The following is a 15,828-nucleotide window of genomic DNA, read 5'->3' as shown; positions in this document are numbered from 1 at the left end:
GGGTTTAGTCCGTAGAGGCAATCACAATCATACAGGCTAGACATCTAGGGTTTAGCCATTACGATCTCATGGTAGATCAACTCTTGTAATCCTCATATTCATCAAGATCAATCAAGCAGGAACTAGGGTATTACCTCCATCAAGAGGGCCCGAACCTGGGTAAACATCGTGTCCCCTGTCTCCTGTTACCATCGACCTTAGATGCACAGTTCGGGACCCCCTACCTGAGATCCGCCGGTTTTGACACCGACAGAGATACGGTGACTACAAAAATAAATGCACTGGTTTGTTGCCTCCTAAGTCGATTGGATTGAATAGATGGGCTGAGGTGCTACAAAAAGTTTGTCATGTCGGATGAAAATATGTGTTGTGTTGTTACTTATGAGCTTAACGATCTATTCGTGAAACTTGTTAGCTCGCTCGTTAAGCTCGTTAAGCTTAACGAGCTGAAATCAATGATTGGCTCTATTCATTAAGAAGCGAGCTACGAGCTTTTTGTCCAGCCCTACTCAGACCATGTAGTTAGTCTATCAAGTCTAAACTGAAGTAGTTTCGGTTTGAACTTTTACGTTTGAACGTCTGTTTTGTTGTGAACATGTCCATATTTTGCCCAGAGAGCAGCAACCTAGGGTCTAGCAGGGGCATGGGATGCCCTGCTATTTTAAGCTTATGCCTAGTAGCTTATGATCTGCCTGTTGTTTGCTTTGTTCTTGTTGTTTTTCTGCTGCTATTGATCATAGTGTGTTGTGTGTGTGTGTGTGTGTGTTGTGTGCTGTCAAATGGTGGCATGTCCAACACATTTGAAAGGGGTGAGCAGACCAAATACTTGCACATAGCCAAATAGCTATGCTTTGAATCTTCTCACCCCTAAAGCACAAACACAGGCAACCAAACAACTTGCACCCATCTGAGCCTTGATGCAATGCAGACAACCAATTAACATGCATATGTTGGTTTTTTGCCTACATATGCTCAGCCAGGCCCAACTCGGACAAGTATGCAAAGTGACAAAAAAAGATGCAGGTAACCAAATGCATCCTTAGTATGTGAAAAAAGTGTGTGATAGTAGTGGGGCCACACACATTTATAGTTTTTGAACGTGTGAGATATGGTTCACATCATAAACAGGGTGATAGATTAAATGTTTGTGATAGACATCATTTGGCACGCGCGATATTGATAACCCACAAGTATAGGGGATCAACATAGCCTCTTTCGATAAGAAAGAGTGTCAAACCCAACGAGGATCTAAAGGTAGAACAAATATTCCCTCAAGTTCTATCGACCACCGATACAACTCTACGCATGCTTAACGTTCGCTTTACCTAGAACAAGTATGAAACTCGAAGTACTTTGTAGGTGTTGTTGGATAGGTTTGCAAGAATATAAAGATCACGTAAATAAAAACTAGGGGCTGTTTAGAGAAATAAGCAATAAAGTTAGTATAGCGAGTGTGGAAAAGTGGTGGTAGGAGTTGCGAAATTGTCCCTAAGCAATTGACTACTTTACTAGACCGATAGCAAGTTTTATGTGGGAGAGGCCACTGCTAGCATGTCATCCCTGACTTGGAATTCTATGCACTTATGATTGGAACTATTAGCAAGCATCCGCAACTACTAACGTTCATTAAGGTAAAACCCAACCATAGCATTAAGATATATTGGTCCCCCTTCAATCCCGTATGCATCAATTTCTATGCTAGGTTGAAGCTTCTGTCACTCTTGCCCTCCAATACATACTCCTATCAACATACAACTAACCCTATGGTGTGATCCACGCGCGCGCTCATATGATGGGCACCAAAGGAAAGCAACATAACCACAAGCAAATTAAACCAATCATAGCAATTCATCAATTAATGATAGGACAATGAAAATCTACTCAGACATCATAGGATGGCAACACATCATTGGATAATAATATGAAGCATAAAGCACCATGTTCAAGTAGAGGGTACATCGGGTTGCGGGAGAGTGGACCACTATAGATAGAGGGGGGAAGGTGATGGAGATGTTGGTGAAGATGGCGGAGGTGTTGGTGAAGATGGCGGTGACGATGATGGCCCCCGGCGGCGTTCCGGCGCCACCGAAAATGAGGGGGAGAGAGCCCCCTCCTTCTTTTTCTTCCTTGACCGTCTGCCTAGATGGGAGAAGGGTTTCCCCTCTGGTCCATGGTCTCCATGGCGTGGGAGGGGCGAGAGCCCCTCCGAGATTGGATCTGTCTCTCTGTCTCTCTCTGTTTCTGCGCTCTCTGTCTTCTGCCCTTTCACCGTTTCGTATATATATGGAGATCCGTAACTCCGATTGGATTGAAACCTTCGCCCAGATTTTTCTCCAAAAATTAGCTTTCTTGCGGCCAAAAGAAGAGTAGCAACCGCCTTACGGGGGGTCCACGAGGGTCAGAGGCGCGCCCAGGGGGTGGGGCGCACCCCCTGCCTCGTGCTCCCCTCGGGCACCGTCTCGCGTTGATTCTTCTTCCCATATTTCCCAAATATTCCAAAAATATTCTCCATCCGTTTTTATCCCGTTTGGATTCCGTTTGATATGGGGTTTCTGCGAAACATGAAACATGCAACAAATAGGAACTGGCACTGGGCACTGAATCAATATGTTAGTCCCAAAAATAGTATAAAAAGTTGCCAAAAAGTGTATGAAGGTTGTATAATATTGGCACGGAACAATAAAAAATTATAGATACGACAGAGACGTATCAGCATCCCCAAGCTTAATTCATGCTCGTCCTCGAGTAGGTAAATGATAAAAAAAGATAATTTTTGATGTGGAATGCTACCTAGCATAATCTTGATCATGTATTTAATCATGGCATGAATATTAAGACACGAGTGATTCAAAGCAATAGTCTATCATTTGACATTAAGACAATAATACTTCAAGCATACTAATAAAGCAATCATGTCTTTTCAAAATAACATGGCCAAAGAAAGTTATCCCTAGAAAATCATATAGTCTGGCTATGCTCCATCTTCACCACACAAAATATTCACATCATGCACATCCCCGATGACAAGCCGAGCAATTGGTTCATACTTTTTAACGCGCTTCAGCCTTTTCAACACTCACGCAATACATGAGCGCAAGCCATGGACATAGCACTATGGGTGGAATAGAATATGATGATGGAGGTTATGTGGAGAGGACAAAAAAGGAGAAAGTCTCACATCGACGCGGCTAATCAACGGGCTATGGAGATGCCCATCAATTGATGTCAATGTGAGGAGTAGGGATTGCCATGCAATGGATGCACTAAGAGCTATAAGTGTATGAAAGCTCAAACTGGAAACTAAGTGGGTGTGCATCCAACTTGCTTGCTCATGAAGACCTCGGGCATTTGAGGAAGCCCATCATCAGAATATACAAGCCAAGTTCTATAATGAAAATTCCCACTATTATATGAAAGTGATAACTCAAGAGACTCTCTATATGAAGAACATGGTGCTACTCTGAAGCACAAGTGTGGTAAAAGGATAGTAACATTGCCCCTTTTTCTTTTTTTTTTCTTTTTTTGCGGGCTTCTTTGGCCTCTTTTTTTGGGCAATGCTCTAATAATGATGATCATCACACTTTTATTTACTTACAACTCAATATTACAACTTGATACTGGAACAAAGATATGACTCTATATGAATGCCTCCGGCGGTGCACCGGGATGTGCAATGATCTAGCGTAGCAATGACATCAAAAAACGGACAAGCCATGAAAACATCATGCTAGCTATCTTACGATCATGCAAAGCAATATGACAATAAATTCTCAAGTCATGTATATGATGATGATGGAAGTTGCACGGTAATATATCTCGGAATGGCTATGGAAATGCCATGATAGGTAGGTATGGTGGCTGTTTTGAGGAAGATATAATGAGGCTTATGTGTGACAGAGTGTATCATATCACGGGGTTTGGCTGCACCGGCGAACTTTGCACCAACTCTCGAGGTGAGAAAGGGCAATGCACGGTACCGAAGAGGCTAGCAATGATGGAAGGGTGAGAGTGCGTATAATCCATGGACTCACATTAGTCATAAAGAACTCATATACTTATTGAAAAAATTTATTAGCCCTCGAAGCAAAGTACTACTACGCATGCCCCTAGGGGGATAGATTGGTAGGAAAAGACCATCGCTCGTCCCCGACCGCCACTCATAAGGAAGACAGTCAATAAATACCTCATGCTCCAACTTCGTTACATAACGGTTCACCATACGTGCATGCTACGGGAATCACAAACCTCAACACAAGTATTTATACTAATACACAACTACCCACTAGCATGACTCTAATATCACCATCTTTATATCGCAAAACTATTTCAAGGAATCAAACATATCATATTCAGTGATCTACAAGTTTTATGTAGGATTTTATGACTAACCATGTGAATGACCAGTTCCTGTCATTTCTCTAAATAGATATAAGTGAAGCAAGAGAGTTTAATTCTTTCTACAAAACATATGCCCACGCTCTAACAAATATAAGTGAAGCAAAAGAGCATTCTACAAATGGCGGTTTTCTATGTAAAGAGAAATAGGCAATCCAAACTTCAAATGATATAAGTGAAGCACATGAAGCATTCTATAAAGCCATACTCAAAAGATATAAGTGAAGTGCAAAGAGCATTCTATAAATCAACCAAGGACTATCTCATACCAGCATGCTTCATAAAAGAAAAGTGAAAACTAAATGCAAAAGACGCTCCAAGATTGCACATATCGCATGAACGAAACGGATCCGAAAACATACCGATACTTGTTGAAGAAAGAGGGGATGCCTTCCGGGGCATCCCCAAGCTTAGATGCTTGAGTCCCCTTGAATATTTACTTGGGGTGCCTTAGGCATCCCCAAGCTTGAGCTCTTTCCTCTCCTCCTTTTCCTCATATCGAGACCTTCTCGATCATCGAACACTTCATCCACACAAAACTTCAACAGAAAACTCGGTAACATCCGTTAGTATAATAAACAAAATCACTACTCTAAGTACTGTTGCAAACCAATTCATATTTTGTTTTGGCATTGTAGCTACTGTAATATAACTTTTTCATGGCTTAATCCACTGATATAAATTGATAGTTTCGTCAAAACAAGCAAACTATGCATCAAAAACAGAATCTGTCAAAAACAGAACAGTCTGTAGTAATCTGAACATTCACCATACTTCTGGTACCCAAAACATTCTACCAAAATTAGGAAAAATAAACAATTTGTATATAAAGACAGTGCAAAAAGTTTCAGAACCATTTGACATTCCAGTAAAAAATGTAAAATCGCGCACTACAGCCAAAGTTTCTGTCCTGCACCGCACAAACCAACAAGCATTGTAAACATCCTAAAGGCAAATCTTGGCACATTATTTTTATTTTTAACTTTATAAAAGCACACAACAGAAATAAATGACTCTCTAAAACTTCCGAGTTGTCTCCCTGGCATCGCTTTCTTTAAAGCCATTAAGCTAGGAATAAAGTGCTCAAGTAATGGATCCACCCGGATCCCAAGGTATATCAAAGCCAATTTTAATTAGAAATGATTTGGCATTTAGTAGTGAGCACAAGGCAACATATATCAAGCAATCACGAAGTCTAACTCTCTTCCTATGCATCGGCATGTCATAAAAGAACAATTCATGCACACCTAGTAAAGGCCAATGCATAGTATAAACAGTTTCTTGCAATTTTATCGTGTGGGAAACATAGAGAGGTGGAGATATAGTTCCTCTCTAATAATAATGGCAAGTAGGAGCAGCAAGTACATGCATATCATATTCATCAAAATCATCATGTGCAATGGTAAAAGGCAACCATTCAATATAATCCTTGATAAGTGCAAACTTCTCCGATATAGTGTAGTTGGGAGAATTCAAAAAGATAATAGGACTATCATGTGTGGGTGCAATAGCAACAATTTCATTCATAACATAAGGAACTATAGCAAGTTCATCTCCATAAGCATAATTCATATTGGCATCTTGGCCACAAGCATAGCAAGCATCAAGTTCATCAAAAAGGGATATTTCAAACGAATTCAAGGGATCATAGCAATCATCATGGCATTCATCCTTCGGTAAGCACGAAGGGAAATTAAACAATGTATGAGTTGAAGAGTTACTCTCATTAGAAGGTGGGCACGGGTAGCTAACCCGCTCTTCCTCCTTTTGTTCTTTGCTGTCCTCGTCATCTTTTTCATCCAATGAGCTCACAGTTTCATCAATTTCTTCTTCCATAGACTCCTGCAAAATATTAGTCTCGTCTTGGACAGCGGAGACTTTCTCAATTAAAGCATCAATATCAGAATTATATTCATAATTCTCATAGCAATATTTCAATATAGCAAAATTTTCAGGCCTATAAACATCATCATCAAAAGCTTCATACTTTTCAAACAAAGATTCAATTTCATAAGCACCCTTAAAAGCAACAAATTCTTCAATTTGTTCCACATCATAGTAATCATATATACCATTAGCATAAGAAGCTAAGGTTTCATTATCATTAAATTTGCATGAAAAGGGAAGGTGTGGAGCCTTCATCCTAGAGCAACAAGTATAATCATATCTCAAGCATAGTTGCCGAGCATACCACTTCAACATATAAATTTGATCCCATAATAGTTTCCCTTTTTGAGTCAAGCGATAATCCCTAAAGTATTCACATTGATCCAACGTGTCTCCCATTACAAAGTTGAATGGGGTTTTCTCAGGATTATCAAAGTAGTACATAATATTTTTCACATAATAAGCATCTAGGGTTTTAGGAGGTTCCCCATCTCCATGAGTAGCAAGTACACCTAATGTTTTTGGTATTTCGTGTTCCATATCCATAACTAAAGATAAACAACAACTAAGAACAGCATATAAAAATTACTTAGTGATAAAGCAAACAAGCACACATGAGAATATTCACCCCACGCTATTGCTCCCCGGCAACGGCGCCAGAAAAAGGTCTTGATAACCCACAAGTATAGGGGATCAATTGTAGCCTCTTTCGTTAAGTAAGAGTGTCGAACCCAACGAGGAGCTAAAGGTAGAACAAATATTCCCTCAAGTTCTATCTACCACCGATACAACTCTACGCACGCTTAACGTTCGCTTTACCTAGAACAAGTATGAAACTAGAAGTACTTTGTAGGTGTTGTTGGATAGGTTTGCAAGAATATAAATAGCACATAAATAAAAACTAGGGGCTGTTTAGATAAAGAGGCAATAAAGTTAGTATAGCGAGTGTGGAAAAGTGGTGGTAGGAGTTGCGAAATTGTCCCTAAGCAATTGACTACTTTACTAGACCGATAGCAAGTTTTATGTGGGAGAGGCCACTGCTAGCATGTCATCCCTGACTTGGAATTCTATGCACTTATGATTGGAACTATTAGCAAGCATCTGCAACTACTAACGTTCATTAAGGTAAAACCCAACCATAGCATTAAGATATATTGGTCCCCCTTCAATCCCATATGCATCAATTTCTATGCTATGTTGAAGCTTCTATCACTCTTGCCCTCCAATACATAGTCCTATCAACATACAACTAACCCAATGGTATGATCCACGCGCGCGCTCATATGATGGGCACCAAAGGACAACAACATAACCACGAGCAAATTAAAGCAATCACAGCAATTCATCAATTACCGATAGGACAACAAAAATCTACTCCGACATGATAGGATGGCAACACATCATTGGATAATAATATGAAGCATAAAGCACCATGTTCATGTAGAGGGTACATCGGGTTGCGGGAGAGTGGACCGCTATAGATAGAGGGGGGAAGGTGATGGAGATATTGGTGAAGATGGCGGAGGTGTTGGTGAAGATGGCGGTGACGATGATGGCCCCCAGCGGCGTTCCGGCGCCACCGGAAGCGAGGGGAGAGAGCCCCCCTCCTTCTTCTTCTTCCTTGACCTTCTCCCTAGATGGGAGAAGGGTTTCCCCTCTGGTCCATGGTCTCCATGGCGTGGGAGGGGCGAGAGCCCCTCCGAGATTGGATCTGTCTCTCTCTGTTTCTGCGCTCTCCGTCTTCTGCCCTTTCACCGTTTCGTATATATATGGAGATCCGTAACTCCGATTGGATTGAAACCTTCGCCCAGATTTTTCTCCGAAAATTAGCTTTCTTGCGGGCAAAGAAGAGCAACAACCGCCTTACGGGGGGTCCACGAGGGTCAGAGGCGCGCCCAGGGGGTGGGGCACGCCCCCTGCCTCGTGCCCCCCTCGGGCACCGTCTCGCGTTGATTCTTCTTCCCATATTTCCCAAATATTCCAAAAATATTCTCTGTTCGTTTTTATCCCGTTTGGATTCCGTTTGATATGGGGTTTCTGCGAAACATAAAACATTCAACAAACAGGAACTGGCACTGGGCATTGGATCAATATGTTAGTCCCAAAAATAGTATAAAAAGTTACCAAAAAGTGTATGAAAGTTGTATAATATTGGCATGGAACAATCAAAAATTATAGATACGACGGAGACGTATCAGATATGTGGAACAATTGTCTCCGATGTCATCCGCATCGCAAACATTACGTCAATGTATAGTGTGTGCGATATTTGTGCCATCCTACATGATTATTACGTAAGAAACTGTTTGAGACGTTTTATACATCGCAAACGCTTGCTTTAGGAGGTGCATGTAGGATAGGCTTCATCTTTGCATACGATTGCTTTTACCAAAACGTCTACATCCTTGAGCCTCATTGCAGACGATTAATTTGGCTCATGTTCGATGGACCTCCCTTGTTGTACACTTTCGCAAGGCGATGATTTGAAAATATATCAGTGAAAGAGAGTTTAAACCGTTTGCATCAGAGCATCTCCAGCCGCGCCTCCAATAGGCCCCCAGACGATTTTTAGCGTCGGCGCCCAAAAATCTGCCTAGTCGCGCCCCCAGGAGCCTGTTTTTCGCCGGTTTGGGCCGAAATTGGCGCCGGCGGACCAAGGCCGAACCCGGCGCACTGGGGGGCGCTCGGGGGCTCTGACGGAAGGTAAAAATATGCCTGGGCCACACTGTCAGGCAAAAAAAGGGCTCCAGACCCGCGCGCTCGTCCAGATTCGCCCCCCACGCCCGCACGCTCGGCCACCACCCCGCCGATCCTGCACTACAGGAATCAGGCACTTTGCCGTCTGCCATGGCAGACGGCAAAGGCATGCCTGGCGGACGGCAAAGGCCTTTGCCGTTAGCCAGCAGACGGCAACAGGTCCGGCTGAATAAGCTACGGCAAAGGCCTCTTTGTTGTCTGCTGGCAGACGGCAAGAGCCTGTATGGCACACATGCCAGCTTAGGTCCGTTAAGGGGTTAACGGCATGCTTTGCCGTCTGCTGGAAGATGGCAAACATCTTTGCATCTTTGCCGTCTGCCAGCAGACGACAAAGTGCCCATATAGGCTAGCCTAGGTAGCTGCCATGTGGCATGCTATGCTGTGTGCTGGCAGACGGCAAAGATGCAAAGGTCTTTGCCAGCAGACGGCAAAGCATCCATATAGGCCAGCACAGTGCCCCCAGGTTGCACAGGTAGCTGCCACGTGGCAGCTTTGTCGTCTGCCGGCTGATGGCAAAGCTCTTCGTCGTCTGCCAGCAGACGACGAAGTGCCTGTATAGCCCCTGTTTTTCCTTAAATTCATTCAATTTGACAAAATTTCAGAGATATATATATACACATTTGAAAATAATTTCAACAAGCATACCAACAATAAGTTTCCACTCAACATACCCAACATACAAGTTTCCAACAACATATCCAACATATACAATGGTTTCCAACAAGATATCCATACATACATATCCAAAACAAGTTTCCAACAACATATCAACATATCCAAAAGAAGCACAAGGAGAAGAGTACACTCCATCAATGCAAGCTTCCTCATCTAAAGCAAATCTGCAAATTGGGAAAGATGAAAGTTAGAAGAAGAAGAAGAATAAGAAGACTAGCTAGAAGAAAAAGAAGAAGAAAAAGAAGAATTTATCTTCCCTTTCTTTTTCTCCTCTCCTCTTCTTTATCTTCTTCTTCTTCTAACTAAGGTAGGTAAAATGCCATTTTTAGCTAAGCTAGGTAAAAATTCTAAGTGTGTAGGTCATTTTAGAGCTAAGCTAGGTAAAATGGATCATATTGGAGCTAACCTAGGTAAAATTGGTCATTTTGGAGCTAACCTAGCTAATTATGCCATTTTCGAATTACGTAAGCATATTATGCTATTTTTTTACATAAGTAAGCTAATTATAGGTCTTTATTGAGCTAACCCACGTAACTAAGCATATTAGAGCTAATTTAGCATTTAGAGCTAACTTAGGTCATCTTGGAGCTAACTTAGGTAAAATTGATCATTTTGGAGCTAATTAGGCTTATTATGTCATATTCAAGGAAAATAAGCTAACTATATGACATATATGAGGTTACCAAGATTGTTATGCCATTTCAAACCTAAGTAAGCTAATTATGCCATTTTTTAATAAGAAAGCTAAGTGTATGTCATTATTGAGCAAACCTAGGTAACTAAGCATATTAGAGATAACTTAGCATATTAGAGCTAACTTAGGTCATTTCGGAGGAAACAAAGCTAATTATAGATCATTTTGGAGCTAAGTAAGCTAATTATGTCATTTTGGAGGAGGGTAAGCTAGTCTAGGTCATTATGGTAAGCATTTTGGAGGAAATAAAGCTAAGTCTAGGTCTTTATGCATTTCGTAAGCAAAACACTAGAGAAAACTTACCGTCATCACGAAGGTGAAGGACCGGTCGGGTTTGCGCCAGTGCCACACGGAGAAGGACCGGTCGGGGTCGGGGTTGCGCCAGTGCGAGACGGAGAAGGATCGGTCGATGCTTGTCGGGAGGCATGCTGCACCAAAGATCATTTGCAATGTCTCGTTAGCATGATGCAACTGAAATGTGAATCATAGTAACTAATGACCATTCAAATGAAACTCACCGTGTCCGCTATACCAATCTGGGGCATCGGCGGAGGGGGTTTGACCGTTTTTCTCGCACACGGCTGCACATTTTATTTTCACGGGTCAGTCATATTAGTTAGTAATGAAACGAACATTACATGCATGATTTGGCTAATATGCAGGAGAAACTTACCACGAGGAGCTCGTATAGGGCCCAGTGAGACGCGTCATTCCGGTTCCTCTCCGCCTCCAACAGACTAGCCGTCCTCTCCTCCAACTCCCTCTCCCTCTGCTTAACCTGCTTGTTTGCCTCTGCCAGAAACTCCTGGGCCCTAGCCTCGATGGCGATCTCCATTGGCCGTGGACGAGGCGATATGTCAGGATCAGAGCTCGTCTGGCGCTTCATGATCTCCCGGAGAGTTCTAGGACAACGTATGAGTCCATCCCCAATGGCTACTGAGCCATGGTACCTCCCGTCACCAGATAGAATCACGATCTCTGGATCAAAAGGACTCTGGCTCGGGTTGAAGTCCTCCCCTTTCCTCGTCTTCCCAACGTCTCTGTACCTCACGAGCTTGTTGTGGGAGGAGATGTTGGTGAAGCTCTCTGGATGATCGAGGTCATCCTCAGAGAATGCCTTGGCCTTCTTGTACGGGGCAGTATGGGCCATGGCATAGAGGTCGTACAGCGGTGGCACGTCTTTCTTGTTGTGTTTCGCCTAAAAGAGAGGAACAACATATTAGTTAAGGGCTCAAGCTAGCATGAAGAATGAAATTGCATGAATCGTTAAGGGCTCAAATCACATACCCAGTGATCCCCGTACTCAAAAAGGTTGGAGCTCCCTTGATGGTGTGTCACACCTTGCATTTGGGCAAGCTTATCCCTGGCCTTGTTGTGGACGGCTAGCCGTTGGGCGGAGCACCACTCATCCACCATCGCCTCCCAATAGTCCATCCTATCCGCACGGGGCACCTAAGTTAGGCAAAGAGAAATTTCAGCGCTATGCCTATGAATGAAATCAAGGAAACTAAGTACAAGGCCTTAAGAATAGGTAATTACCTTCATGTACTTCTCCTTAATCAGATACTTGCCGCGGCACTTCTTCTTGGCCCTCCTAATGTTAGTCGAGGCATAGTAGTCTCGAACAGCCTGCACCCTAGTCTCGTGCCGTAAGTTTTGAAGTAGGCACTTGCACTCGGTTTCGAGAACCGTAGCCGCCTCTGCCTCGTGTTCCTCAAGACACCTGTAGAAGGTCTGCAATCGAACAAGACAACACTGATTAGTATAATCACTAGGTACTGTCGATTTTTAATTCTGTAAAGGAGAAATTGCCCAAAACCGCCGCCTCACAATGTCGGCCACCGTCTCGCACAAGACACTGTCAACCCTCTCGTCCGGCGGGGACGGGGCAGCCACGTACAGCTCCCAGCTCATTGCTAGCTATGGAACCTGACCCTCACCGGGGAACGTGACCCACCCCGGGAAGTGGTGTCGGCAAAGCACACCAAGGAACTGGTTGGGCTTGCGGACACCATCGCCGTGTTTCCAACCCCTGCAGTATGACAAGGCCAACACATTAGATATTAATTTGAAGAAACATGAAGGACAAAGGTTAAAAAAGAGTAAATGCACTAACTTCTCCCCGTTAGGCTCAATCAACCACATGTGATCGCGGGTCGCTGGCACGGCCGGGAGCTTCGTACCACCACGCTGGTAGACCTTCTTGCCCCCCTCAACCAGCTCGCCCTCGCTATAACTATCGTCAGAAAAGGTTTCCTTGCCATCAGCATGGCCACTAGTCTCCGGAGTCACGTGGGACGAAGACTCTGGGACCGGAGTCTCATGGGACGAAGACTCTGGGGGCCGAGTCTCGTGGGAGGAAGGCTCGGCGACCCGAGGCTCGTGGACCAGACGGGTCCAAGTATGACGGGTCCACCTGAGACGGAGCACTCCCGTGATCCGAAGAAACAGTTGGGGGTGGCGGCAGGGAAGGCGCAGCAGCCTTCCTACCTCTCCTGCTGCCACGTCCACCTCTAGCAGCCCTCTTGGGCTTCCCCCGACCTCTCCCGGCCGAAGAAGAAGCGCCCGCCGGTGTCATCATGTTGTCTACCAGCGCTCTCCAAAGGTGTTGGGGTGGAATAATAGCACCCCTCCCAGCACGCTAGGAGGCTCGGAGCGCTCTTGACCCGCGCCCACCGTCTGTCAACACCTGCAATGACAAAGAGTAAACGAAATTAGTACACCATAAACATAATAAAGTATTTAAGTGTGTACTATCATCATGAACATAATAAAATATTTAAGTGTGTCGGGGTCGGGGGTGCCGTGTCGGGGTCGGGGTGCTGTGTTGGGGTCGTGGTGTTAGGGTGTCGAGGCGGGCTCGGGGTGTCGTGTCGGGGTCGGGGTCAGGGGGTCGGGGCGGTGACCCTCAACCCCTTTTCCCCTTTTCCCCTCGACCCCACGACACCTCGATCCTCGACCCCTAGGCCCTCGACTCCTTTTCCCCTCGATCCTTGACCCCTCGACACCTCGATCCTCGACCCCTAGACCCTCGACTCCTTTTCCCCTTGATCCTCGAGCCCTCGACCACTCGGTGACCCTGTTTTTCTACTTTTCCTACTTTTTTTCATCTTCTACTTCTACTTTTTTTCATCTCTACTTCTACTTCTTTTTCTTCTTCTTCCTTCTTCCTCTTGTCTTCTTTTTCTTCTTCATTTTCCTTATTTTCCTTATTCCCCTTGTCTTCTTTTTCTTCTTCAACTAATCAACCTAAATCAACTAATTAACCTAAATCAACTAAAATCTACTAACCTAAAATCAACTAAAATCTATTAACCTAAAATCAACTAAAATCTATTAATCTAAAATCAACTAAAATCTAGTAACCTAAAATCACCCTACTACTATTCATGTTAACCCATCCAACCATCCATATATCCATTGCAGCACATGATGCAGTACCACACCTCACCTCCACCTCCAGGACACACACAACATGACCATGACTGACCGGTCAAGAAGAAGAGAACACGTTTTAGTCCCATAGGAACAACGTGCTCTCACCACCACAGCCCTTGCTTTGGGGATCGCTTTAGCTGTTCAAAGCTACTACTAAGCTACAAGAAAAGAAGTTAAAGAGAGGAGGAGGGAATCAGAAGGGTTGGGGGTTGGGAGCAAAAGCATGGCTTGCTACTTTGCTTGGCTGGCAGGCTGTTGTTCCGCTGCTTTCTCTTTGCCACTGCTTTAATTTTCACTTGCCTCTTTTTTGTTTTCATTATGGAAAATTGCTTCTTGGTTTTTGGTGCCATGTTGAATGCAAACACGTTTATTTTGTGTGCATAAAGTAAATTCAAATTAGCATAAATTTTGAAATTTTGGAGGGAAAAAAGTGGACATGTACAATAGGCTAGGCAAAGCAACATGGGGAATAGGCTTGCCACTGTTTTCTTTTTTCTTCTTCTTCTTTTTTCTATGTTTTCTCCTAGTCCTTTTAGGTCTTCTTTCTTTCTTTCTTTTCATTTCTTGTTCTTGGGCTTATCTAACTAAATAATTAACCTAAAGAAACTAACTAAGTAATTAACCTAAAAAATAACTAAATAACTAAATAACCTATGCACAGTAGGGTAAAACAAGTGACTAATTAACCTAAAAACTAACTAACTAACCTAAAGCAAAAAACAGCAACCAGAAAAGACAGAAAAAAGGAAAAAGAAGCCTCACCAGGGGGTGCAGCGGCGCCGGGCGGTAGGGGGTGGAGCGGCGACGGGCGGCCTGAGCGGCGGGGCGCCGGGGCAGCGGGGGCGTCGGGGGCGCGGAGCGGAGCGGCGGGCCGCGGGGGACGGAGCGGCGACGGCCGGCGGTGTGCCGGGCGTCAGGGGTGGTGGTGGTCGAGGGCGGCGGGTACGGTGGGGTCGGGGGCGGTGGGGTCGGCGGCGGGGCCGGCGGACACGGGGACGGCGCGGGTGAGGTGAGGGAGAGAGAGAGGGGTGGGGCGTGGGGCCCACCGTTTTTGAGTTAGGTTTAATTTCTTTCTCGTCTGCTCGCAGACGGCAAAGAGCATAGCTAGTCGGGTGGGCCCGGGGGAAACGGCTGCTAGGTTGGCTATTCTCTTTGCCGTGTGCTCGCGGACGACAAAGAAGCTTTGCCGAGAAAGTGGCCGTTAGGTGGTTCTCGTTAGTGGGCCACCCTCCCTCTTTGCCGTCTGCTAGTAGACGGCAAAACTTCTATGTCGTCTGCTAGCAGACGGCAGAGAACTGGCTGACGGCAAACATGGTCTTTGTCGTCAGCTTTGTTAAACTGATGGCAAAGACCTTCTTTGTCGTCAGCTAGCAGACGGCAAAGAGCTGGCTGACGGCAAAGATCCTGATTCCAGTAGTGCTGGCGCCACCCACTGCCCTGCACCGCTAGGTAGGCCATTCCCTGTCGGAAAAGAGAAAACGCTTCACCGCGGCAACCTCTCCACCACCTTTCGGGCGAGTTTTCCGGCGCTCCGGCCGCGCAGGGCGGCATACCGGCGGCTCTGCGCCCACCACGCCCGCTAGGTGTTCGACGATTTGTCTGGTCGGTGATGGACTCGGACGACGAGGAGGCGCTCGCGGCGTTGATGGAGGAGGAAGCCGATGTCGACGTCCAGGACGAGGAGCATCTCATGGTCCTCGCCGCCCTCGCCGGCCTGCTCGCGAACAATGAAAAGCCGCGGCGAGGCGGCGAGGCGCCGGGGCGGGTGAAAGCAAAGAACCGGCATCGTCTGGAAGGCTATTGCATGCTCTACTCCGACTACTTCACCGACGCTCCATTGCACGACGACAAAGTATTTTGGCGCCGTTATCGGATGAGCCAAAAGCTTTTCCTCATGATTGTGAATTCCATCCGGGAGTTCGACAGCTACTTCAAGTGCAAGAAGGATTGCACCGGCAAACTTGGATTCACCTCAATCCAGA

The sequence above is a fragment of the Aegilops tauschii genome, chromosome 2 (assembly GCF_002575655.3).
Source record: "Aegilops tauschii subsp. strangulata cultivar AL8/78 chromosome 2, Aet v6.0, whole genome shotgun sequence".
NCBI lineage: Eukaryota > Viridiplantae > Streptophyta > Magnoliopsida > Poales > Poaceae > Aegilops > Aegilops tauschii.
This window is presented reverse-complemented; position numbering follows the sequence as displayed.